This window comes from Trichosurus vulpecula, chromosome 3, assembly GCF_011100635.1.
Source record: "Trichosurus vulpecula isolate mTriVul1 chromosome 3, mTriVul1.pri, whole genome shotgun sequence".
NCBI classification, from domain to species: Eukaryota; Metazoa; Chordata; class Mammalia; order Diprotodontia; family Phalangeridae; genus Trichosurus; species Trichosurus vulpecula.
In genome coordinates this window covers 126,932,077-126,958,166 of record NC_050575.1, presented here as the reverse complement: position 1 = coordinate 126,958,166, position 26,090 = coordinate 126,932,077, and the positions used below count along the sequence as shown (strand labels likewise).

At 37.3% G+C, this 26,090-nt stretch overlaps 1 protein-coding gene and 1 pseudogene across 4 annotated transcripts in view; one reads left to right on the top strand and one right to left on the bottom strand.

The window, feature by feature from the left end:
- LOC118844204 (spermatid perinuclear RNA binding protein) overlaps positions 1–26,090 on the top strand; it is a 140,679-nt gene that overhangs the window by 26,596 nt on the left and 87,993 nt on the right. The window lies entirely within an intron of this gene.
- On the bottom strand, positions 12,539–13,309 carry LOC118842212 (annotated as a pseudogene).

The following is a 26,090-nucleotide window of genomic DNA, read 5'->3' as shown; positions in this document are numbered from 1 at the left end:
ACTTTGCGTACTTATTTCTTTTTTTTTTAGATATTTTTTTTTTTGGAGGGGGGAAGGCAGGGCAATGGGGATTAAGTGACTTGCCCTAGGTCACACAACTAGTATGTGTGTCAAGTGTCTGAGGCCGGATTTGAACTCAGGTCTGCCTGACTCCAGGGCTGGTGTTATACTCAAACTGTGCCACGTAGCTGCCCCTGAACTTATTTCTTTATCTGCAAAATGGATATTTATGAGGTTGTTTTGGTCATATGAAGTAACATTTAAAGTGTTTTGCCAACTATAAGTGATATATCAGAGTCAGTTATTTTTCATCAAGTAGATTATCTTGGCAGTTGTATTGATGTATGGATTGCACAGCCTGGATTGCACAGGGAGATCAGTTAGGAGGTTGTGGTAGTATTGTAGTTCAGGCAAGAGGCAATGAGAACCTGACCTGGAATTGTGGCAGTGTTAGTAGAGAGGAGGGAATTGCATGTGAGAGATTACAAGGTAGAAGCAGTAGGTCTTGAGGAACAGGGTAGGCAGATTGAGTTTTGAAGTGCCAGGTGGAGATGTCCGGAAAGCAGATGGAAACTTGGGACTGGAGGTTTGGAGAGAAATCAGGATAGGATAATGTAAGTTACAAAGGAAAAACATGCCAGTATATAAACTTCAAGCTGATGGAAAAATTGTTCACAGCTTTTAATCTGAAGAGCCCCCCGTCCTCAGTCTCTAAATTAGGGGTAGAGAATCTTGGGCCTGTTGGATATGGCTCTTAGCTTGATTTTTATAGGCTTATGGAGGATTAAGTCTGGCCTATGAAAGCCTGGGAATAATTTCTCTTCAGTGGGTTGCTGTCTTATTTTTGTCAATAACATGCTGTTTTGGGCCACCATTTCCTCATTTCTCTCTCACAGGAACCTTGGACTCTGCCCCTGTCTCTCCCAGTTCTGATGAATGAGCTTTTTTATCTTTTCAGGGCCCAGGCCTCCATAGTTTTTTCAGCTGTACCCACACTGTCCTGCTATATCATCTTTCCCTGTCTTCCTAGTTCCAGCACTCATTTATGTTTTGTTTTTCTCCATTAGAATCTAAGTTTCTTCAGGGCAGGGACTATTTTGCTGATATTTAGATCCTCATTACTTAGCATAGTGGTTGGCACTGCAATTGAAATATTTTAAAAAATGATTACTTGTATTTATTGAAATAGGTTCAGGTTTTCTATTTATAATTTTAAAAAATCAACTGAACTACCTTTTTATATTTTTTATGGTAAAAAATCTGCCAAACGTAGTTGGAGTCTTGTGTCCTAATGGTCTGTGTTTTTGCTCCTACAATTCATAATGCTTTTATTGTGCTTTATGCTTCCTGTTAATATTAAAGATGGAAGATTCTAGTCATTTTAATTTTTCTCAAATTACAGCATTTCTTTTAAGTCTCAGAAAATAAATAGAATTACATTATTTTTGTTGATCGTTGATCATAATTGGTTAATACCTGTTTGCCAAAGCTTTTTACTTATAATTCTATAGTGGGATAGCACTGTAAGGACAGTTACATGTCAGACACAATGATTAGGAACTGAAGTTCAGAGAGGCTGTAAAGTTTGTCCAAGGTCACACCTAATAAGTGTGTCAGAGCTTGGATTTTATTCTAGGTGTCCTTGGACTTAAAAGTCCAGGGCTATTTCTGATCCATCTTGCTGCCTCCTGTGATGTGGTAGGCAATAAATGCTGAAGGAGTTCAGAGAAAGTTAGAATGTATATAATAGTCTTCTTGAAGGTCTTTCCAGATTGGGGAAATGAGTTGAAAAAAATATGGGTATAAAGGGAGTGCATCGGGTCACTGATTAGAAAAGTTTGGCAGGTGCATATTTGAGCATCTCAGACATGCAAAGTGTCCTGCAAAATTCTTCCTTAAATAATGACAACTAAAAACACGGTTCCTAAACAATATATTAACAAAGCTATGTAGGTATATATGACCTTATCAGGTGTGAGGTTTGTTTTTGGAGCAGTTTTGAAAGGAGCAAAACCCACTGCCATAGGGTTCTGATCCCAACATCCCTTTGATTATTTTATTACTTAGTTCTGTTACCTGCTGATTTATCATATAATCATAGAGCTAGAACTTTCCAAAGCCTGCCTTAGATATCACCTGTGTGGGACAAAAGACCACTGGCTCAAGTAAAAAAAAAAAACAGATGTCTCAGTTTCTCAAGGCAGAAAAAAAACCCAGAAGCTTTATTTGATCAAGTCTCGAGAATTGGGCATCTCTCACTACCAGGGCGGAGATAGCAGTGGAGAGAGGCAAGGGCGGGAGGCAAGCAGGGAGATATATACCCTTGTACAAACAATTCTAAGAAATCCCACCCCAGAGGCTGGACCCCTGTCCCCATTTGCGGAGATGAGTGGCCTCACAATCTAACCAGGAGTAAGTTTTTACCCAATACAAGCACAGAAACTACAGAATTACCTTATAGGGAAACTTTAATGCTAAGATGGCCGTTTGTAAGTAGGCTAGGGGAGGGGGAGAGGGGACTATCATCTGGTTTCCCCAAAATCATATGATTTATAGGAAAACGAAACTTAGGCCTGGTGAGGTTCACATCCTAACTAAATTTGTACTATCTCTATTTGAATATTGCCTTGCATGAGTTATTCATAGGGAAGCTTTCACAATCTTGTATTCCATTCACAGCTGAGGTGACATCTATAAATCTAAAGAAGAAGGGGGAGAAAGACATTCCTAAAGGCTAAATAATCAGATTCCCACAGACTCAAATTTATCCCATTTCCCTTTTCTCTAAATACTGATTCTCAAACATTTTAGATATAAATACATATATACATATTCCCTGTGAAGTCTTTACATTTTATTCTCTCACTACCTCACACTCACCTAGTCTAGTGTCCTCGTTTTATAGACTGAAACATTAGGGCCCAGAGTGATTACCCAGCTTCCTCCTGACCCAAAGAAATAGTTTTTATTTTTAAATTTATTTATAAACTTTATAAAACATATGTGGGTCTTTTATTGCCCCGAGGGGAAGGGATTCCATATCTTCAGTTCTCTCTCTGTAGACCAGATTACAAATGATTGCTCAGAAATGGACTTTGTAAGGTAGCATTTTGTAACATTTCAAGTTGCCCTGTTCAAGTAAAATGGAGAGTCTTAAAGCCCCAAAACTTAAATATAGAAAACTGTTAGACCTCTAAGGTAGTTTGCCATAAAGATTTCATGTCTTGTGAAGATCAAGACTTTTGAGTAAGGTTATCTCTGTTATGTAGGTAAACACAGTGTTATGAAGGTAAAACAGAATGTTTTTGTATTTCCTAAACTCATAAGAATCATGACTTGAAAAGGATTTTTGAACATAAAATATTTAGAACAAAAAAAAAATATTTAGAACAAAAGACCATGGAAGGTAAGAACTAGAGTAACTTGAGAATTTTGTGTTAAGGCTAGAAGTGACTTTACAGAAACTCTAGTCTAACCAATTCATTTTATAGATGTGGAACCTGAGTCCTAGGCAGGAGGATTTGGATTGCTCAAGGTTGCACAGCAAGTGGCAGAACAATGAATACAAACCAGGTCCCCAGATTAGTGCTTCTTTAACTATACCACCCTGCTTCTGTTCTCATTCCTTTCTGGGTATTGCTTTTAGATCTCTGGGTGAATGTAAATTCTAGCTTTTTAGGCATTTCAGAAATATTTGTTGTACTCAGCTCATGTTTATTCACCTTCCTTGGAGGCCTCAAGGAAAATAATAAGGGATCAAAAGGAGGATGTGCCCAGTGGTAGGCTCTATAGGCCATCTGTGTCAGAGGTGGACAGGGCAGTGATGCCAGACCTTTCTCTCATTCTGCCAGATTTCATCTGGGGAAGAGTGCCTGTACATTGGGGAAGGAAAGGAGAGTAAATGCAATGCATACACTCATAAAGTATTTCTTGTTTTGAACATACCCACCCCAGTTATATGGGGCACCTGGGTGCACAATCCTGGGGTAAGGAGGACCTGAATTCAAATACAGCCTTAGACACCTACTAGCTGTGTGACCCTGGACAAGTCACTTAACCTGTTTGCTTCAGTTCCTTGTCTGTAAAATGGACTGGAGAAGGAAATGGCAAACCACTCCAGTATCTTTACCAAGAAAACCTCAACTGGGGTCACGGAGTCATGGGGTTGATACCCCAGTTACGACTGTATTATTTTGGGCAAGTTAGTCTCATTAAATTTCAGTTTCCTCATCATGGGATTAATAATGTATAAAAGAGCTTTGCAAACATTAGGCTAATATATTATAAAATGTGAACTATTATTATCAGTAGCTTGATTACAAATAGAAAAATGAAAGATCATAATACATATGTGGACCTTAATGGCAGGATGTTCAGTTCAACTGGTGGTACTTTTCACCATGCTGCAAGTATTGGTAATATTTCTTTCCACCTTATTGTAACTTGGAAAAACTAAAATCGCACAGAGAATATCAAATGTTGCAATAATGTCTTGGAGGTTTACTGCTGCTTAAAGTACTGGTTAATTTTATGTGTGACTGAATGTGGGATTAGGAATGAGGAGAATTGTGTTCTTCTAGTCCCTCTCTGGTTACTAGTTAAGATTGGTTATATATCATTTTACTTGTCATTGTTCCTATTGGGAAATCTGAGACTTAGAGGGATTTGTGATACATTTTTTCTGAGTCCTTTTTCAAGCTTTATCATTTCATAATAATGGGGGGGGGGGCAGAGCCAAGATGGCGGCTGGAAAGCAGGGACTTGCGTGAGCTCCCCGCCAAGTCCCTCCAAAAACCTATAAAAAATGGCTCTGAACCAATTCTAGAACTGCAGAACCCACAAAACAGCAGGGGGAAGCAGGGCTCCAGCCCAGGACAGCCTGGATGGTTGCTGGGTGAGGTCTATCGCCCATGGTTCTGGGAGCGGAGTGGAGCAGAGCCCAGCATGGGCCGTGCGGACCAACCAGACCAGGAGCCGGGCAGAGCGTGCCCTAGCACCCTGAATCAGTGAGCTGTGGCAGTTGCCAGACTTCTCAACCCACAAACACCAAAGACAACAGAGAAGGTTAGTGGGAAAAGCTGCTGGGGACAGGGTGATAGAGTTCAAAGTTCAGCCACGGCCCCGGGGGCAGCGGTGGTGGGGCAGCTACAGAACTACAGCTTCAGTTGCTTCTGGCCCGAGGCTCACCTGTTGGGAGGAATTAAGTGGTGGATCAGAGCAGGAATGCAGAGCCTGCTGAAGATAGGAGTCCAGTCCGGGTTGGGGGTTCTTGGGGAAGGAGGAGTGCTGGTGTGGCAAAGCTGGCTGTAATAGCTCTGAAAACAACAGTGCATCCCCTCAAGCTTGGAACAAAGTACTCTTTACTCTACAAGCAGTCATACCCTGCTGAGTTGGCTGGGAACATGGCCAGGCATCGAAAACGCACCCAGATTCAGTCTCAGACTTTGGAATCTTTCTTTGGTGACAAAGAAGACCAAAACATACAGCCAGAAGAAGTCAACAAAGTCAGAGCCTACAACAAAAGCCTCCAAGAAAAGCATTTCATAATAATGACAAAATAATAATAATAGTTCATTTATATACTTTTTTTTAAGTGACCAAGAACTTTCCTTACAAACTTTCTTGTGAAGGAAGTATCAGTATTTTAGTGATTGGTAACTCTAAGGCTTAGAGAAACTTGCCTAAATTTGTATTTGGGCAAACTGGGACTTGAATTCTGTGACTTAAAATACAGTAATATTTCAACTGTATCAAGCTGCCCCAAGTTCTTGCTATTTCTGTCAATAATTTTCTGTGATCTTTGGTCCTTTGAGCTAAATCCTTTTTCCTCCAAACTATGATTCATGACTATATATTATTCAGTCATTTATGTATATTTGATCAGATTTGGTTTCCTAAGCTCTTGATTCTATGATTAAAAAACCATACTCATGTATACATATACACACACACTTTATAAAGTGATGAAAGAGAGTGTGTGCCATTTGGAAACACCTTTTCTTTCCTTTCCTCAGCTTCTTTCCAAAGTAACATATTGGCCTTGAGTAGAATATTTTGCTGGAGAAAGGTTATAAGGATTTCTTGACTTATTGGTAGGCTCACTGTTTTCCCTTAGCCTTTAGTTACTGTTACTCTGTATTAGCCAAAAATTGACTTACTTTTTTTTGTTTAACTTTCTGGATTGAATAATATGGTTTTGGTTTTTTTTTTTTTTTTGGTAGAAAAAGTCCATTGTGGCATACAAAGCTGGAGGGGAGAGGATATTTATATGGGCAGTCAGCCAACATTTTATAAGCTACAATTTTCCTTTGAATAGCTAGTGGTTTGGTAGGTCTGTAATTTGTGGTTTTCTGAACTTGTAAAATGATTACATGTATTTAAAAATGACCTTATCATTTTAAAGCTTTAAACAGCAGATGAATGTCAAACCTTGTTATATCAAGTCCATTGTGTGTTGCTAAATTTTTGAAGGCTTTTTTAATCCCATGATTTAAATTAATTTGCATCCCTAATTGAAAAGATATCTTTGATATTATATCAGCACAGTTGAAGGCAAAAGAAATATGAATTTGACCACATAATTCTGTCAGAATTCCCTGTTAGCCATGTTGTTGTATTCCTTAGCCACAACTGTGAGAATATATTGTTATTATGTAGTGTGTGGGTTTGTTTGGTTGTTTCTGGTGCCCTCTATGATATTTAGTGGGGAATGTGGTCATTTTGACTTTTGATGGAGTTAAATGTCTTTTTTAAAAGAGTCAAAGTCATAGAATATCAGAGTTGCAAAGGCCTCTAGAACACATAATATAGAATGTTTGACTTAGAAGGAGCATAGGTAAGTCTAAAACTTAGGTTTCCTGATTTGTGGTCAGTTGTCTTTTCCTTTTTAAAATTTAATATTTTTTTTTTTTTCCAAAATTACATGTAAAAACAATTTTTAACATTCATTTAATTTTTTTTAATTTTTAATTTCTCTTCTTCCCTCCCCTCCCCCTGTCATTGAGAAGTAAAAAAAATTTGATATAGGCTATACATGTACACTCATGTGAAACACCTTTCCATGTTAGTCATGTTGTGAAAGAAAACACAGACAAAAAACCCCTCGAGAAAAATAAAGAAAAAGTATTCATTTATGTGCATTCATGTGCATTCATACTCCATCAGTTCTTTCTCTGAAGATGGATAGCTTTTTTCATTGTAAGTCCCTTCAGAATTGTTTTGGATCACTGTATTGCTAAGAATAGCTAAGTCATTGACAGTTGATCATGTGGTATTGCTGTTACCATATACATTGTTCTCCTGTTTCTCTTCATTTCACATTCCATCAGTTAATGTAAGTCTTTCCAGGTTTTTCTGAGAACATCTGGCTTATCATTTCTTTTAGCACAGTAGTATTGTATCACAATCACAACAACTTGTTGAGCCATTACCCAGTTGATGGACACCCTCAACTTCCAATTCTTTTTTTTTATTTATGTTTTTATTAATTTATATTTTTTATTTTTTCCTTTTTTTATATTTTCTAAAATTTATTTAATATATTTAGTTTTCAGTATTGATTTTCAAAAAAGTTTGAATTACAAATTTTTTCCCCATTTCTGCCCTCCCCCCAGTCCAAGATGGCGTATATTCTGGTTGCCCCGTTCCCCAGTCAGCCCTCCCTTCTGTCACCCCACTCCCCTCCCATCCCCCTTCCCTTCTTCACTTGTAGGGCAAGATAAATTTCTATGCCCCATTGCCTGTGTATCTTATTTCCTAGTTGCATGCAAAAACTTTTTTTTTGTTGTTGTTTTTGAACGTCTGTTTTTAAAACTTTGAGTTTCAAATTCTCTCCCCTCTTCCCTCCCCACCCACCCTCCCCAAGAAGGCAAGCAATTCAACATAGGCCACATGCGTATCATTATGTAAAACCCTTCCACAATACTGATGTTGTGAAAGATTAACTATGTTTTGCTCCTTCCTAACCTATCCCCCTTTATTGAATTTTCTCCCTTGACCCTGTCCCTTTTCGAAAGTGTTTGTTTTTGATTACCTCCTCCTCCTATCTTCCTCCCTTCTATTGTCCCCCCTTTTTTATCTTCTTCCTCCTACTTTTCTGTGGGGTAAGATACCCAATTGAGTGTGTATGGTATTCCCTCCTCAGGTCAAATCCAATGAGAGCAAGATTTACTCATTCCTCCTCACCTGCCCCCTCTTCCCTTCCTACAGAACCACTTTTTCTTGCCACTTTTATGCGAGATAATTTACCCCATTCTATCTCTCCCTTTCTCCCTCTCTCAATATATTCCTCTCTTATCCCTTAAATTGATTTTATTTTTTTTAGATATCATCCCTTCATATTCAACTCACCCTGTGCCCTTTGTGTGTGTATATGTGTGTGTGTGTGTGTATACACACATATATATACACATGCATATGTATATATATTTATATATATACCTACATATATACATACTCAGACACACATGTATATATATGTATACACACACATATATATGCATATTCCTTTCAGCTACTATGATATTGAGGTCTCATGAACCATGCACATCATCTTTCTATGTAGGAATGTAAACAAAACCGTTCAACTTTAGTAAGTCCCTTATGATTTCTCTTTCTTGTTTACCTTTTCATGCTTCTCTTAATTCTTGTGTTTGAAAGTCCATATTTTGCCTTGGAGCATGATACTCAGTTTTGCTGGGTAGGTGATTCTTGGTTTTAATTCTAGCTCCATTGACCTCCGGAATATCGCATTCCAAGCCCTTCGGTCCCTTAATGTGGAAGCTGCCAGACCCTGTGTTATCCTGATTGTTTTTCCACAATATTCAAATTGTTTCTTTCTGGCTGCTTGCAGTATTTTCTCCTTGACCTGGGAGCTCTGGAATTTGGCGACAATGTTCCTAGGAGTTTTCTTTTTGGGATTGATTTGAGGAGGCGATGTGTGTATTCTTTCAATTTCTATTTTGCCCTGTGGCTCTAGAATATCAGGGCAGTTCTCCTTGATAATTTCTTGAAAGATGATATCTAGGCTCTTTTTTTGATCATGGCTTTCAGGTAGTCCAATAATTTTTAAATTCTCTCTCCTGGATCTATTTTCTAGTTCAGTGGTTTTTCCAATGAGATATTTGACATTGTCTTCCATTTTTTCACTCCTTTGGTTCTGTTTTATAATATCTTGATTTCTCATAAAGTCACTAGCTTCCACTTGCTCCAATCTCATTTTTAAGGTAGTATTTTCTTCAGTGGTCTTTTGGACCTCTTTTTCCATTTGGCTAATCTGCCTTTCAAGGTATTCTTCTCCTCATTGGCTTTTTGGAGCTCTTTTGCCATTTGAGTTAATCTATTTTTTAAGGTGTTGTTTTCTTCATTATTTTTTTGGGTCTCCTTTAGCAAGTCATTGACTTGTTTTTCATGGTTTTCTTGCATCCTTCTCATTTCTCTTCCCAATTTTTCCTCTACTTCTCTAACTTGCTTTTCCAACTCCTTTTTGAGCTCTTCCATGGCCTGAGACCAGTTCATGTTTTCCTTGGAGGCTTTTGGTGTAGGCTCTTGCACTTTATTGACTTCTTCAGGCCATATGTTTTGGTCTTCTTTGTCACCAAAGAAAGAATGCAAAGTCTGAGACTGAATCTGGGTGCGTTTTCGCTGCCTGGCCATGTTCCCAGCCAACTTACTTGACCCTTGAGTTTTTCAGCAGGGTATGACTGCTTGTAGAGTAAAGAGTCCTATGTTCCAAGCTTGAGGGGATGCGCCGTTGATTTCAGAGCTATTTCTATACAGCCAGCTCTGCCACCCCAGCACTCCTCCTTCCTCAAGAACCACCAACCTGGACCTGTTGGAAATCTTCAGCAGGCTCTTCACTCCTGCTTTGATCCTCCACTTAATTCCTCCCACTATGTGGGCCTTGGGCTGGAAGTAATTGCAGCTGTAGTCATGTAGCTGCACCTCCCCTGCTGCCCCTGGGGTGGTGCCCGAACCACAAACAATGTCCCCTGCAGCTTTTCCCACTAACCTTCTCTGTTGTCTTTGGTGTTTGTGGGTTGAGAAGTCTGGTAACTGCCACAGTTCACTGATTCAGGGTGCTAGGGCCTGTTCTGCCCGGCTCCTGGTCTGGCTGGTCCTGCTGCCTCCCACGCTGAGCTCTGCTCCCCTCCACTCCATGCGCGATAGACTTCATCCAGCGACCATCCAGGCTGTCCTGGGTTGGATCCTTGCTTCCCTCTGCTATTTTGTGGGTTCTGCAGTTCTAGAATTTGTTCAGAGCCATTTTTTATAGGTTTTTGGAGGGACGTGGTGGGGAACTCACACAAGTCCCTGCTTTCCAGCTGCCACCTTGGCTCCACCACTCAACTTCCAATTCTTTGCCACTGCTAAAAGAAGCTGCTATAAATATTTTTGTACTTACAGGTCCTTTTCCTTTTATTTTTTTTTTAATCTCTTTGGGATACTGACTTAGTATTGGTATGACTTAGTATTGGTATTGCTTGGTCAAAGGGTATGAATGGTTTTATAGCCCCACACTCCTTTGGGCATAGCTCCAAATTACTCTACAGAATTATTGAATTCGTGTACAACTTCACCAAGAGTACATTAATGTTTCAGTTTTCCCACATCCTCTCCAACATTTGTCATTTTCCTTTTCTGTCGTATTAGCCAATCTGATAGGTGTGGGGTGGTAGCTCAGAGTTATTTTAATTTGTATTTCTCTAATAAATAGTGATTTAGAGCATTTTTTATATGATTGTAAATAGCTTTGATTACTTCATCTGAAAACTGTTCATAGCCTTTGACCGTTTATCAATTGAGGAGTGGCTCTTATTTTTGTAACTTTGACTCAGTTCTCTGTATATTTGAGAAATGAGGTCTTTATCAAAGAAACTTCCTGTAAAAATTTTTTCCTCAGTTATGATTACTAACTCTGTATTTCACTCCATCCTGTTTTTCCCCAGTTTTTATCCTGGTCTCTTCTTTCACCCTGTCCATTCTCAAAAGTGTTTTGCTTCTGACTTCCCCAATTCACCCTCCCTTCTATCGGAGGTGGGGGGGCCTTTATCTCCTTCCCCTCCCACTTTCCTCTTGGTTAAGATAGATTTCCTAACTGAATGTGTATGTTACTCCCACTGAGCCAGTTCCAATGACAGTAAAGTTCACATGCTCCCCCCGACACTGTAAAAGCTTTTGAACCTCTTTTATTGTCAGATAATTTACCCCATTCTATCTCTCCCTTGCTCTTTCTCACCCCTTAATTTTGTTTTTTAGATAATCATCTTATATTCAACTCATATCTGTGCTCTCTATGTAAATACTTCCAACGGCCATAATGATGAGAAAGTTTTTAGGAGTTATAAGTATCATCTTCCCATGTAGAAATGTGAACAGTTTAACTTTATTGAATCCCTTTTGATTTATCTTACCTGTTTACTTTTTTATGCTTCTGTTGAGTCTTGTATTTGAAAGTCAGATTTTCTATTCAGCTCTGGTCTTTTCATCAACAATGCTTGAAAGCCCTTTATCTCATTGAATGTCTATTTTTCCCCCTGAAGGATTATACTCACTTTTTACTTGGTAGGTGATTCTTGGTTGTAATCCTAGCTCTTTGACTCTCTGGAATATCATTCCAAGCCTTCCAGTCCTTTAATGTAGACACTGCTAAATGTTTTGTTATTCTGACTGTGACTCCACAATATTTGAATTGTTTCTTTTTGGCTGTTTGCAATATTTTCTCTTTGACATGGGAGCTCTGGAATTTGGCTGTAATATTCCTGGAAGTTTCCATTTTGGGATCTCTTTTAGGAGATGATCAGTAGATTCTTTCTATTTCTATTTTACCCTCTGGTTCTAGAATATCAGGGCAGTTTTCCTTGATAATTTCTTGAAAGATGATGTCTGGGCTCTTTTTTTTTTATTTATTTTTTGATCATTGCTTTTAGGTAGTTCAGTAATTCTTAAATTATCTATCCCCAATTTGTTTTCCAGATCAGTTGTTTTTCCAGTGATATGTTAAACATTTTTTCATTCTCTTGATTTTGTTTTTTTCTTGATGTGTCAAAGTCATTAGCTTCTACTTGCCCAATTCTAATTTTTAAGAAATTATTTTCTTCAGTGAGCTTTTATCCCTCCTTTTCCATTTGACCAGTTCTACTTTTTAAGTAGTTCTTTTCTTCATTGAATTTTTGTCTCTCTCCTTCCATTTGGCCAATTCTGCTTTTCAAGGCATTCTTCTTTTCATTGTTTTTTTGTGCCTCTTTTACCATTTGACCTATTCTTTTTTTTAAGGTGTTATTTTCTTCAGTATTTTTGGTGCCTCTTTTACCAACTTGTCAATTGGCTTTTCATAATTTTCTTATATCACTTTCATTCCTTTCCTGTTTTTTTCTTTACCTCTTACTTGATTTTAAGAATCCTTTTTGAGCTCTTCCATGGCCTGAGACCAATTTATATTTTTCTTTGAGGCTTTGATTGTAGTAGTTTGGGCTTGTTGTCTTTATTTTCTTGTTAGCAAATATTTTTATTTAAATGCCATTTTTGAGGGTGTTAGGTGTTAGATCTTATTGAAGGCAGCAACATCTGTGGATTGCACGTAGTCTTCAAAGGTAGTTATCTGTCCCTCTAGCACATCTGTCCCAACTTTATCATCTTCAGCTACACATTCTATCAGAAGCTTCTTCATGACATATCCCCCTGGAACTAGTTTAGAAGATCCCCAGACCAAGGCATCTGCCTGAATGCTTTTGACACATTCCTCCAATTTTGCCATATCTGTCTCATCATCCCAGGTTTTTACATCCAGTAAGATGGAAGACTTGGCAACAATTGCAAGTTTTTTTTATTTCTTTGATTCGTACTGAGCAAGGCATTCTTCTCTTAGTTTCTTTGCTTCTTCACTTTAGTCCTCTTCCTCAGACCCAAAGAGATCAATGTCATTATCACCTTTGCTATCTGTAGCTGCACTTCCGGTGGTATCTTCTATATCAGCAGGCCCATACTTGCCCAAAGCCTTCTTTATTCCTGGCAAGCTTGCCTTTTGCTTCTCATAGGACTTAATGTGGTTATACCAACAGAGAGCTTGGTGTAAGTTGGCAGGTGGGGGGCCCGACACGGCTTCAAATACTGTGATGTCAGCCTGGGATTGCACAAACCTCTCCGTGTAGCTCTTGTCTCCCAGGAAGTCGTTGAGGTGCTGCAAGCCCATGGGTGTCTTGAGATCTCTGAAGCTGGTGGTGGTGGTGGTAGGGACAGGGAAGAGGAGGAAGTGGCGGTGGAGACAGAGGAACCGAGTGTGGGGTAGGGAAGCATCACAGAGTGTGAACATGATAGCATTGTCTGCTGACTATAAAAAAAGACCTTGTCTTCTGACTTTGTGTTTTGATCTTCCCTGCCACCATAATAACTTTCTATAATCATGATATTTTTCTACTGCTTGCTCATTTTTCTAGCCTATTTCTTAACTTTAACTCTATGCTAAAGTGGTGCTTTCCTTCTCGAGTGGAGGGTGCACTGCCCTATGCTTCAGCTTTTTTGTGCAATTGTTTTCAGAGATAATTTTGGGGACCTGTAAGTCTTTAGTTCTTTGACAATAGTATGATCTAGGGAGAGGTGTGTTTACTACTCTCTTGACCTGTGAGTGAAGACAAACCCTTTTTTCTGCTCTGGACCTATGACCAGTGTCTCAGCTCTCCTGCAGATGAAAGCTCTGGTGTGCTGTGCTCCTCCTTGCCCTAGGATTGAGACTCAGATCCAAGTATGAGCAGTGCAACAGGCTGAGAGGTCTGGAAATGGCCACTGCCATAATTGATTCAGTTGCCCCAAGGCTTACTGCTGGTTTGCTGGAGTGCGCTCCATTCTCACCTAGGTGCAACAGACCTTTTCTGCCGATCTTCTAATTTGTCTTTGGCTGTAAAATTGTATCACCCCATCCTTTTGTGGGTTCTGCTGCTCCAGAATTTGTTTTGGGGAATTATTATTTTATTAATTTATTTTTAGTTTACAATTTTCACTTCCACAAGCTTTTGAGTTTTAAGTTTTCTCCCCCTCCCTCCCCTTGATAGAATGTAATCTGATATAGGCTCTTCATATACATTTATATTAAACATATTTTCACATTATTCATATTGTAATGAAGAACTATAACCAATGGAAAGAACTATGCAAAAGAAGAAACAAAACAAAACAAAAAAGAGCAAATAATATGTATGCTTCGATCTGCATTCAAACTCCCAAGTTCTTTCTCCGGATGTGGATGACATTTTCCATCATGAGGCTTTTGGAGTTGTCTTAGAACCTTGCATTGCTGAGAAGAGCCAAGTCTGTCAAAGTTAGTCATTGCACAATGTGGCTGTAACTGTGTACAGTGTTCTCCTGGTTCTGCTTTGGGGAATTATGTAAAGTTGTTTGGAGGGGTTTTAGGGAGAGCTCAGGCAAATCCCTACTATTTCTCCACCTTCTTGGCTCTGCCTCCCCATTTGTCTTTTCCTTGAGAGAGCATGGGAATTTTATAACTTATTTGAAATGTTGATGCACATTTCCAATTATTATATATTTGTTCATATTATTTGTGAATAGTATAATTTATAAATATTGTGAGTGGGTCTTCTTTTTATGTTTAGATTTAGGTCACTGAATTCCTGAATGGTAATGTTTTGCTTAGCAAGATTTTTCATTGTTGGCCAGACAAATTACTGTATTTTATAACTATAAAAGTGCTACTTCTAATAGACCTTTCAACTGATAACTCAACCCCTTCAAAGAGGAACTTTTCTTAAATATAAAAACAATCTACTATTGCCTTCAGTTGCTGTTGGTTTGATCTGTGTTTCAGAGAGGTGGGTGAAGTTTGAGTTTAGGATTCCCTTTTTCCATGGGAAAATTTCTTAGCAAAATTGTTCATGATCAGATCTCTTGCACTTATTACAGAAATCTACATGACAGCTTCTTTTAAAGTACCTTTTATTTTTGGCTGTTTTCCACATGGAAATTTGACAGGCAACCTCTGAGGGAAGTCTTTGAGTTCGGAAGAATGTATTTTTACAGTTGGATTTTAAAAATTGAAATGAAACTAAAGATATGTGCCTGTCTGAGGAGAACACTCTAGCTAATTAAAGTTAGCCTCCAAAGGCCTTGTTTGCCACTTAGTTAACTAGTTAAATTTCATAAAATTTTTCTTCATCATTACTGTCATCAAACTCTGTCTTCATTGACTTATGATATAGAAGTGAGCTGGGTTCTTGGAGGCCATACCAATAAAATGTAAGTTTTAGTAGACACTACCAAGCTGATTTGAATACTGGCCATGGCAGCCTGTGAAGACTAACCTAGATTCAGAAAGGCTTACTACTAACCTACAGTGGCATGGTGTGGAGATGGCCAGAAAGTAGAGGCCAAAATCCCGGCTGGATAAGGTGTAACCTGGCCCATCAGTGCCTTGGGTGGTTTCAGGATATGGATTTGAAGAATCCACATCTTAGAAATAATTCATCTTCGATGTTGCCATAGCTGAAGAATGATCATTGATCTGACAAGCCTGCCTGTGTGACACTGCACTTTTTTTGTCCTCTGCTCTTTCTTAAAATGAAGAGGATAAATCAGATGAGGATCAGAGCTTTGTTGTAAAAAGAAGGAACTGGGACTATTGAAGAACCTGGGAATCTTTAGTCTGGAGGAGAGAAGTTTTGGGAGTGAGGGTGTTGAGAAAAGTTCAGGGCATCTGACTGTTAACAATTTTGCTAAGATCATCTTTGGATATTTTAAAGACTGCTATTTGGAGTAGAAATTAGACTTTTTCTTTGAGGGTAAAACTAGGAGCAGTGAGTGGAAGTTTCAGAGAGGGAGGTTTAGGGTTGACATGTAATAATGTTTTTAAATAATTGATGGAAATGATAGATTTTAGATAGGCTAATGAAAATAAAGATGTAGTGTTTTTAAATGCACAGAATAAATGTGATGAAAGAAAGCAATTATATTGAAATAATGTTAATATAAAAAAAAAACTCCAGGTTCTTGGACCTCAGTTTAAGAACTCCTGTACTATTGCATATTTCAGTACAGTGTGTCCCTAAAGTCTGGACACACAGGAAAAAAAACATATTTTCAAGAAATGAAATGTGAAATTTTTGACATTTTATTTAATTGGAATATTAACAGACCTTAGCCCCTTTGACTTATTTTTCTGGGGTATGCTAAAGGAGAAGGTGTACTCAATGAAAATCACAGATATAACATACTTGATTGTGAACACATAAAGAGTGAATGTGCTAAAATTGACGGGAATGTGGGCATCAACCTTTGCATCACAAATGATGGAAATTGTATTGAAGATGTTATTTGTTAATATTCCAGTTAAATAAAATGTTGTTGAAAATATCATTCATTTCTTGAAAATAGGCATTTTTGCCTATGTGTCCAGACTTTAGGAACACCCTGTATTTGAAATACTGTTAAAAGCTTAGGCTGTGTAACAATCAATGCTTCTTTATTTTTTTTTTTTTCCAAAGGCAGATACATAGAATTATTGGGTCTTCCAAAAGTAACTGAAGACCTTAGGGACACAAGTAGTATTTTCATTACTACTTTTTAATTGAAGGCAAAAGATTTGGTAGAGAGTCAGATTTAGGAGATGAGCAGCTAGTTAAGAAAATAGTGTTTGCTGGTACTAACAGTCATAATTACTTTACTAGATGGTTTTGCTTAACTGTTTTGGGGGAATTATACTTTGGGCCAGTAGTTTCTATATTTGGGAAGTATATGTGTCAAAACAAAAATACCAAGAAAAATCAGTCTGTCCACCAGATTAGATATGAATAGCAGCTACAGTATGAAAGAAGAGTAATAGCTATAGAGATTTCCAGAAATCTAGAAAGGGAATCCTAGAAAAGGGCTTCGTATATCTCTAAACAAATTCACCAAGTATAGGTAAAAAGGAAGGTGAACTAGAGTGATCTGAATACAGAGAGGCAAATTTGGCCTTGTAGCTGACATTGAGTCTGGGTTAAATGAATCCTGTTATGGTAGTAGATTGTAAAGGGATATATCTCAATCAGAAGGAACAGCACAAGTAAAAGGGGAAGGGTCAAATAGCATTATATGTTCTGAAGCTTTGCTCATTTGAGATAATCCAGTGACCAGAAGGGAGTGAGTTGAAGACAGAAGACTGAAATAAAGTGTGTTCAGGAGTCAGTAAGGTAGAGAGCTTTTGGGTGAAGATCATTGAGGCGAAACAGGAACAATATTATCGTTGACATAGACTCCAGACCACCTGCCAAGAGAGGAAATATAAGTTTAGGAAACATTGCAAGCCAGGCATTACATGATATGATAGTGATATAAAAGAATTCAGTTTCCTATTAAATCTGTGGGAACACTTTCACTGCCAAAAGTTAAGCAGCTAAATAGTTTCTTGACTTGCTTTAGTAATAATTTTGTCTTTCAAAAGGTAGAGGAACCAAGAAGGGAAAATTCTGTTCTGGATGTGATTCTTATCAGCCAAAAGGAGCCACTTGGCCAGAGTGAAATGATGGGAACCTTGTATTGGGAATATGACCACTCTTTTTAGAACTTGTGATAAGAGGGAGAAAAAAGCCAAGAAAAAAATTTTTTAATTAAACTTTTTTTTCAGTGAATGAAAAATGTACCTTCCTTCCATTCTTCCTCTTCCCCCATTGAAAAGAAGGAAAAACAAAACACCTGTGGCATATATTTAGCGTCAAGCAAAACAAATGTTCAGATTGTCAGTGTACAAAAAATGTGTCATTCTTATACTTTCAGTTCACCTCTCTGTCACTGGCAAGAGGTAAATAGCACTTTCTGTAGTGAGTCCTCTGGAATTGTGGTTGGGCATTGTGTGTATCAGAGTTTTTAAAGTTGTTTGTCTTTACTATGTTTTTGTTATTGTGTAAATTGTTCTGCTTCTGTTCACTTCTCTCTACATCGTTTCATTCAAGTCTTCCCAGATTGCTCTGAAATCTTCATTATTTCTTACAGGAAAATAATAGTCCATACCATTTATATATCACAACTTGTTTATTGAATGCGCCAGTTGATGGACATTCCCTTGTTTTCCAGTTTTTTGCTGCCACAAAAAGAGCTGCGATAAATATTTTGGTACATATGGATCCTTTTCCTCCTTTGATCTCTTAGATGGCATAGGTTTTTTTTTTTTTTTGCGTTTTTCTTCTAATCTTTTTTAAATTTTAATTTATTTTTTGTTTTTAAATACTCAGTTCCACAAGTTTTTGGTTCCAAATTTTCTTTTCCTCCCACTCCTCTCCCCAACCCCCCCAAGATGACATGTAAGCCAATGTAGGTTCTACATATACCTTCACATTGAACTTATTTATTTACCTAATAGTCCAGTTGCAATGAAGAATTACAGCCAATGGAATGAATCATGAGAAAGGAGAAAGAAAACGAAAAAAGAAAGAAAAAAAAAAGAGAGCAAAAAGTTTGTCTCAATCTGTATTCAGACTCCATAATTCTGGATGTGCATGTTTTTTCCTATCATGAGTCTTTTGGAGCTGTCTTGGAACGCATTGATGGGAGGAGTCAAGTCTATCAAAGGTAGTCCTTACAGACACCATGTGTCTGTAATCGTGTATAATGATCTCCTGGTTCTGCTCCCCTCGCTCAGCATTAGTTCATATAAGTCATTCCAGGTTATGATGAAGTCCGTCTGCTTCTCATTTCTTATAGCACAATAGTATTCCATTACATTCATATACCACAATTGGTTTATCCATTCCCCAATTGATGGGCATACCCTTGATTTCCAATTCTTTGCCACCACAAAAAGAGCTGCTATAAATATTTTTTGTACATATGGATCCTTTTCCTCCTTCTTTGATCTCTTAGATGGTATGGGATTTCTAATAGTGTTATCATTGGGTCAGAGGGTTTGTTGCTCTTGTTCAGTCATTCAGTCCTGTCTGACTCTTTGTGCCTCCGATATGATCATGGTAATTGTTATGATTAACACAGTTAAGTTTATAGTTTTTCTAATTAAATCCATTATGCATTCCTGGTATAGATAAATCCAACCTGATCTTAGCTTATAATCTTTGTGATATTTTACTGTAGTATCTTTGCTAACATTTTACTTAACTTTTTTTATATCAATATTCATTAGGAATACTGGGCTATAGTTTTCTTTCTCTGTTTTGACCGCTGTTTTAGGCATCAAGAACATATTTGTATCTTAACAAGAAATTTGGTTGGATCCATTCTTGTCCAGTTTTTTCAAATAGCTTTGGTAATGTTGGAATTGATTTTTCTTTCAGTGTTTGTTAGATTTTATGTGCAAATCCATCTGGTTCTAGGCTTTTTTTTCTTTGAAAGCTCACTTAAGGCTTGTTTAACATTTTTCCCCTCTGAGTTGGGTTGTGTATTTCTCATTGTATTAACTTAAGCATCTTAAGTTTTTGGAAATATTTATCCATTTCCTTTAGATTGTCAGTTTTATAGGCATATATATGTATATATATGTATATATACATAAATATATATGGCAGTATGTAATAATTTTCTCTTCATTTATTTCGAATTCACCTGTTTCATTTTTTATATTTGTAATCTGATTTCCTCTTTTAAAATCGTTGTTAGCTAATGGTGTGTTACTTTAAAGAACTAGCTCCTCATATTATTAATTCACATTTATTTTTGCTTCTAATATTGTTAAATCTACTTTTCAAGTTTCAGGATTTTTATTTTGGTGTTTAATTGGGGTTTTAAAAGGTATTAGTTTCCTGTTTTGTTTTTTTTTTAAATTGCATGCCCCGTTTATCTTTTTTTGTTATTGTTGTTCTCTCTTTTGTTGATGTAAGTGTTTAGAAATAGACATTTTTTCCTGTATGGACTGCTTTGGCTTCATCCCACCAATTTTGGTATGAAGAATAGGTTTAGGAGGAGTAATGCATAGGACAGAGGTGGAGGAGCAGGAATTAGGGTTGGATGGAGGGATTTCAGATTTCATACGATAAGGGAAACGTAATACTTAATGGGTCATGGGGAGGATCACTGTGTATGTGTAGCTGAAGTGGAGTGAAGGTGTATAGGTTAGGAAAGTTTAGGTTGCTGAATTAGGAGATATTGTAAGGACATGATCTCCTGACCCTCACCATCATGAACATACTCCACTATATGTCCTCTCATTTTTCTGTGTTTTCAGAGTGAGGCACACATAGGTGGATACAGTGCTTCACATGGGGATTGACTTTGGCAGAGGACAGTGGAGCTCTTGTTATATGACTAACCCACTTCCTTCACACATTTGCATTTCATTTGTCTCAGTTATTTCTTGTGCGTAAATTAAAATTGGTAATATGGTTTGGTAATATGCTGCAACCTCACTTTTCTACTATGCATCTTTCATTGCCTGTTGTATCACTGGAAAGTGTGATAGTACTTATGGTAGTGTGTTTTGATTGACTTAGTGTTAAATGTGATAATGATACAAGGTAGAATATGAAAGTACTCTACAAAAGCAAAGTGAGTTTTCTAGTGGGAAGAATCCTTTCTGACTAGAGGTGGGGGCGGGGAGAATGTCAGAGAGAAATATTAAATTCTAAAGTGTAGTATTGACTTGTTAAAGAAGCAAGACTTCAAAGAAGGCAGAGATTAATGGTGGGCAGAGCATTCTGCGAAATCTTCTTGGAGGATAGTAGTCTCTTGAGCTGTTGAATAAATAACTCATGTTTATATAGGATCGTACTGTAGATCTAGAGTTGGATGGACTGTTAGAACCCATCCATTCAACCTCTCCAATTTACACATGAGGAAAGTGAGGCCCAGTGTTTAGATTTGACCATGTTCATGTCAGAAGTAGAATTTGAAGCTAGGTCTTCAGACCCCAGTAATAATTCTTTCCGCTTTACTAGACTGCCTTCCCTAGCATTTTATAGCTTACTTACCCACAACCACCCTGGAGTGAGGGATGGTGTGAATATTAATTTGCTTTTTACCCTGACCCATATCAACTTGCCCCTTCTTGTCTGAATTCTCTACCCTTTGGGACCAAACAAAGCAAATCCAATCCTTTCATGCCTTTCAGATACTTGAAGATACTTTTCATTTTCCCCCTGAGTCTTATTTTTTGAACTTTAAATATCCCTCATTGCGTTAATCTTTTTTATAGTTTTTTATAGTCCTCTGATCCTCATCTCCTGTATGCACTTCAGCTTGTCAGTGTCTTTCCTAAAATGTTGCTCATTTTTCTCCTTTGAAAAAATGAGGGGATAGATGAGATGATCCTTTCATTTTAACATGCTATGAGTTAAAGAGATGCACTTAGTTCTTGGAGCTAGAAGAAATATTCAAAAGTCGACTAGCTGACTTCCCACCTAAAGCAGGAATCAGGAATTTCTTCTGTAGGAAACAGGAAATTGGACAGAAGGCAGAATACTATATAGGAGTGATTTCACTTTATCATTTGTTCTCTCCCTGCAATGAGCACAATGCATTGCACATTTTTCTTGTGGTTCAGATTTGTGGTTTCACTACAATAAGGAAGTCTTAGGAAACTCCTTTCAGTAATGCTGAATGGCAAATTTTAAGTTACAGTCTTAGCTGCCTGGGGTACTGATTTTAAGTGACTTGCCAAGAGTCATTTATGACAGTTTGGACTTGAAACCTGGTGTTCCTGACTTAAGCCCACCAACTCTTTATCCACTATTTCACACTGCTTCTCTCATTGCATATAGCAGATGCCTAATACACTTTGAAGGAATGTGTGATCATATCATTTATGGGGCACTAGATATTTACATTCTTCTCTATAAGATGTTTAAAGTTATTTTTAAATGAATGTTGATACTTAAGCATCCAAGACTCTGAATAACTGGATTCCAACTTATTTTATTTGTCCCTGGTAGACATTTTACACTTTTTGTACGTTCATCCTGGACTATTGTGTCCCCCATTCTCAATCTCCCATCTTCTATCTCTATCTATTTTCCTACCTATATTTGCAATGTACCCCTCTTCCCTCATTTTCCCCTTTTGAAATTTCTTCTTTTTAGGCTCAATTCAGACATCTCCTCCATTATTATCTCTGAAGAAGCCTTCTCTTATCTTTCCAGGTGAAAGCAATTTTTTCATTCAGGTTTGTCATAATACTTTGCCTGTGTCTTTCTAACTGTTGTGCCACAGTTTCTAGTATATTTTGTCATTCTTGGTCTCCTGTTTGGAAGCGCCTTGAGAGCAGACTCTGCATTGTGAGAGCTCTTTATATCATTTAATGCAGAGGTTCTCAAAACCTTTTCAGAGGGTCTGTGAGGTCAAGACTACTTTCATAATAATGCTAATGGTAAGCCATTGTAGTTTCTAATATGGTAAGTATTAATAAATATAGCCCACATGAAAAGTCTTTCGGGATCCTTAATTTTTAAATATAAAGGGGTCATCCTGATAGCAAAAAGTTTTCTCTAGTGCATAGCACAGGGCCTTGTTTACTGCATGTTTATTGAATTGAAAATATAGAGGTGAATCTTTCATTTGCTTCAGTAAAGATGGAGGTGTATTTTTCTTGAAAAACTGCTCGTATGTACATAATTCACAGATGTTTGTGCTCTACAACATGAAAAAATATCATTTTAGTGCATGCTACCGAAGACATATTGACAACTTTTAACCTCCAGAGCAGCTGGAAAACTATTTCCCCAGCTGCTGTCACCAACATGTACCTCTGCCATTCTTTGTGTTTGATTTAATGGAGTAGCTTTCAGTGCTTTTATTTACTTTTGGGCAATTCATCCTGTATATGCACTGATTGAGAGCCTCCGACTCAGAGATTGACAGTCCCTTGACTCTTTGGGAAAAATGGTAATTCCTTGAGTAGTACCAGGATCATTAATTGTCCAAAAGCACTGAGCTGGGAGTCAGAAAATGGATTCTGCTCCGACAGCTTGGATATGTGATAGTCTTGTGCGAGTTACTTTTCTGGATCTCAGCTTTCTCCTCTCAAGGAATGAGAGAACTAGGCTTAGATGACTTTGAAGGTCTTGAGGTCCCTTTCTGTTCTCATGTTATATGATGTATGAAACTTGACAGCTTAATGGTGATGAGTCTGTTTCTAGTTGTCTTTATTTTAGATTATCATTTATGCATTTAACAGACTTTAAATTTACCAATTGTATGCAAACCATTGTGCTCAGTGTTAGGGATAGAGATATATAAAATATAGGAGATAGATAAAACAGCAACCTGTCAAGTCTTATGCTCCTTCCCAAAGACATGCCCCATCCCCTCATAGCACCCTCCCCTGTAACCAGAAAATAATATCTGAGTAAAATGAAACCACACATTGGCTTTGTCTGAAAATGTATACCTCATTTTGCCACCACATTATACCACCACTGTTCTCCAGAGAACAGAGAAGCATGTTTACTATTAGTGACTGTTTTACATGGATGTCACATGTATGTTTTATATAAATGTAGAAGATATGACATATATGTCACTCTTTCTTGGGATAGCAAATTGTCTTTTTATTGGATTTCCTACCCCAAAACTTAATTACAGTAAATGAACTGTTTTTTTATAGGTTTGAGTAGGTGGAAAAAACATGACTTTAAACTTGGTCATAGCATGGTGCTCTTTTCACCTTTCCATGTTGTCATGAAAAGAGGAAATTCAAATGAAAAGAAATACCAGATTGTTTTTTAGACATTGATAATGTGGAGAGCTCAGGGATATAATACCTTATAATACCTCATACCTTACTGTAAGCCATACCCTAAGTGACTTAGTCTTTTCGTAGATTTCTGTTTATAAATTATCTTTAGAAGTACAATGATTATTGAAATTCTGAGCTATTTTTACGGTACCCAAGGTGAATACTGAATTATTGCAGAAGACTGAAGTATCTGTGTCTTCCACAGTTCATTATTTGGTGCATTATTTAATATTCATTATCATTATTTGGTATTTAGGTGTAGACCCTGAAGACTTATGTCATCAAAGGTTTCTAGCCTATGAATAAGTACTAGTCTCTGGAAAACTCCATGTTAGGTTCTCAGTCTATTTCAGACAAACCCTGATGAGAAGTGTCTTCGTGAAATTTTGCTAGTGGTTTTCTGTACATTGAAGACAATGAGACATTCTCTTCTGGGCAGTTTTGATGAAGTTGTTATAGTGAATCACAGTGGGTTATTTTTGAAAATTGTTTGTAGGAAATGAAACTTAAATGGATATTTAAATTGGGGAATATTTTCTATAAAAAAAAAAAAGAAAAAACCACTTGAAGCGGAAATGAATCACCTTAGTCCAGTTTTATATTCCAAACCAATACTAACTTCTCCAGTGACCAAAAACTATGATTTTTTTTTCTTTTTGTCAAGTGAAAGGCAAGGACTATGAAGAGCTATAAAACATATTATGCCATAATTTTCTCCCTTGTTAAAGTAGAAATTAGCAGTATATATGACATAATATGTTAATATAATTAATAGAGCTAGGAGATTGGACTACGGTTTTTTCTAGCATTGGTATTCTCTTCTAAATCTCTTTTCTCAAAAATTCTTTGATTCATTTCAAGATTGTAATCTTGGTACCTTGATCACTTTAAAAAAATGCCAGTCTTAAAAAACACATTTGTATTTGTTTGGTACTGTACAGTTTAGAAGGCAGTTTTCACATATAATGGCAGGGCCTGTTTTTAGAGAACCGGGAGGGGGGGAGTGGGGCACCATGCCGCAGCCTCACCATTTATGAGGCCCACCTACAAGCATAGAAATTTACATAAATGCTTTAGTAAATGAAGCTGAACTACTGCAGAGCTCTCACTAAAATGGCAAATCAAAATATATTGCCTATTGTTTCAATAAAAACATAAGGTGTACAGCCCTGATCTAGTTCAACTCCCAATACCTTTGTGAGGTAGAATAAGTCTTAGGATCTTCATTTATAAATGAAGACCTGAAAGTTGAGAAGATTGACATTTCTCAAGGTCACTCAGTTTGCAAGTGATAATATGGTATTTGTGGTAGGAAATGGGTAATTTCCACGCTATTTACTATTCCATGGTGTTTTTTTCAAGTTAGTTTTGAATACTTATGGTGTTGGGGAAGGTAATAGCTATTTTCCACAAGAATATTTTTTGTCTCCTTGGATTTTTAAATGAGGCTCTACTGGTGCTACTGGCAACCCTTATTTATTCTGGCTCTGGAAAGATAGCAAAAGGCAGGATACTTTGAAAAGCTAATGTTTGGTGACAAGAAATCTACTTTACTTATATAAAAGTATTTGCAGCTTCCTTTTCGAGAAAGAAACTAAAGAGCAATTGTATGAATGGCTAAAGAAGAATTCGTTACATGTGGAATTTCATGTTCAATATGTTGCTAGTTTTCATTACTTTTTTTAAATTTAAAAAACTGTTAACACTTGTGAAAAGTGATAGGCTGTTCCCTGTACTAGTCCTAGTCTCTTGCCAAAGAAATATTCCAGAATTTACTTTTTTCTCAATTGAAAATACCACAAAGAAGCTGTGTCAGGAATTTAATGACCAGGATTTATATTTACATATTAGCCAAGTCCTTATCTACCAAGTTGGAGGTGATTTTTCGATCATCTGAACTGACAGCATTTTGATAATAAACACTTATATTTAATCTGTGTGTCTGTTTTGTTTCCTATACGATTGGAAGCTTGGGGAGGGGGGTGGCTTTTCTTAGGGATCTGGGATTTAGAGTTGTTCAGGATCTTAGAGTTAGTTTAATTTAGCCTTTTGTTTTACATAGTACGGAGGCATTTACTTGAGGCGTCATAGGTAGTGAATGATAATAGGTCTAGGAATCAGACTGTATAATTTCTGATTCCAAATGCAATATTCTTTCCATTATGTGACTGTCTTTTATCATTTCCTCTCCATCAGCACCTTGCATGCAGGTATTTGGTAAATGAATGAAAGGAACTGGAGGGTGTTAAACTTTTGGTTATTTCAGTATTGGATTTAAAGAGGTGATATGGAAAGAAGAGACACTGGTTCTGTTTTCTGTTAGCATTGCCTGAACCTTCAGGTTGCCTATGAGTTTAGCAGTTTCTCATTATCAGAAAGAAAGAAATGTGAGTAGTTACCCCATTCATAAACTTCCTCTCTAAAACTTTCCATA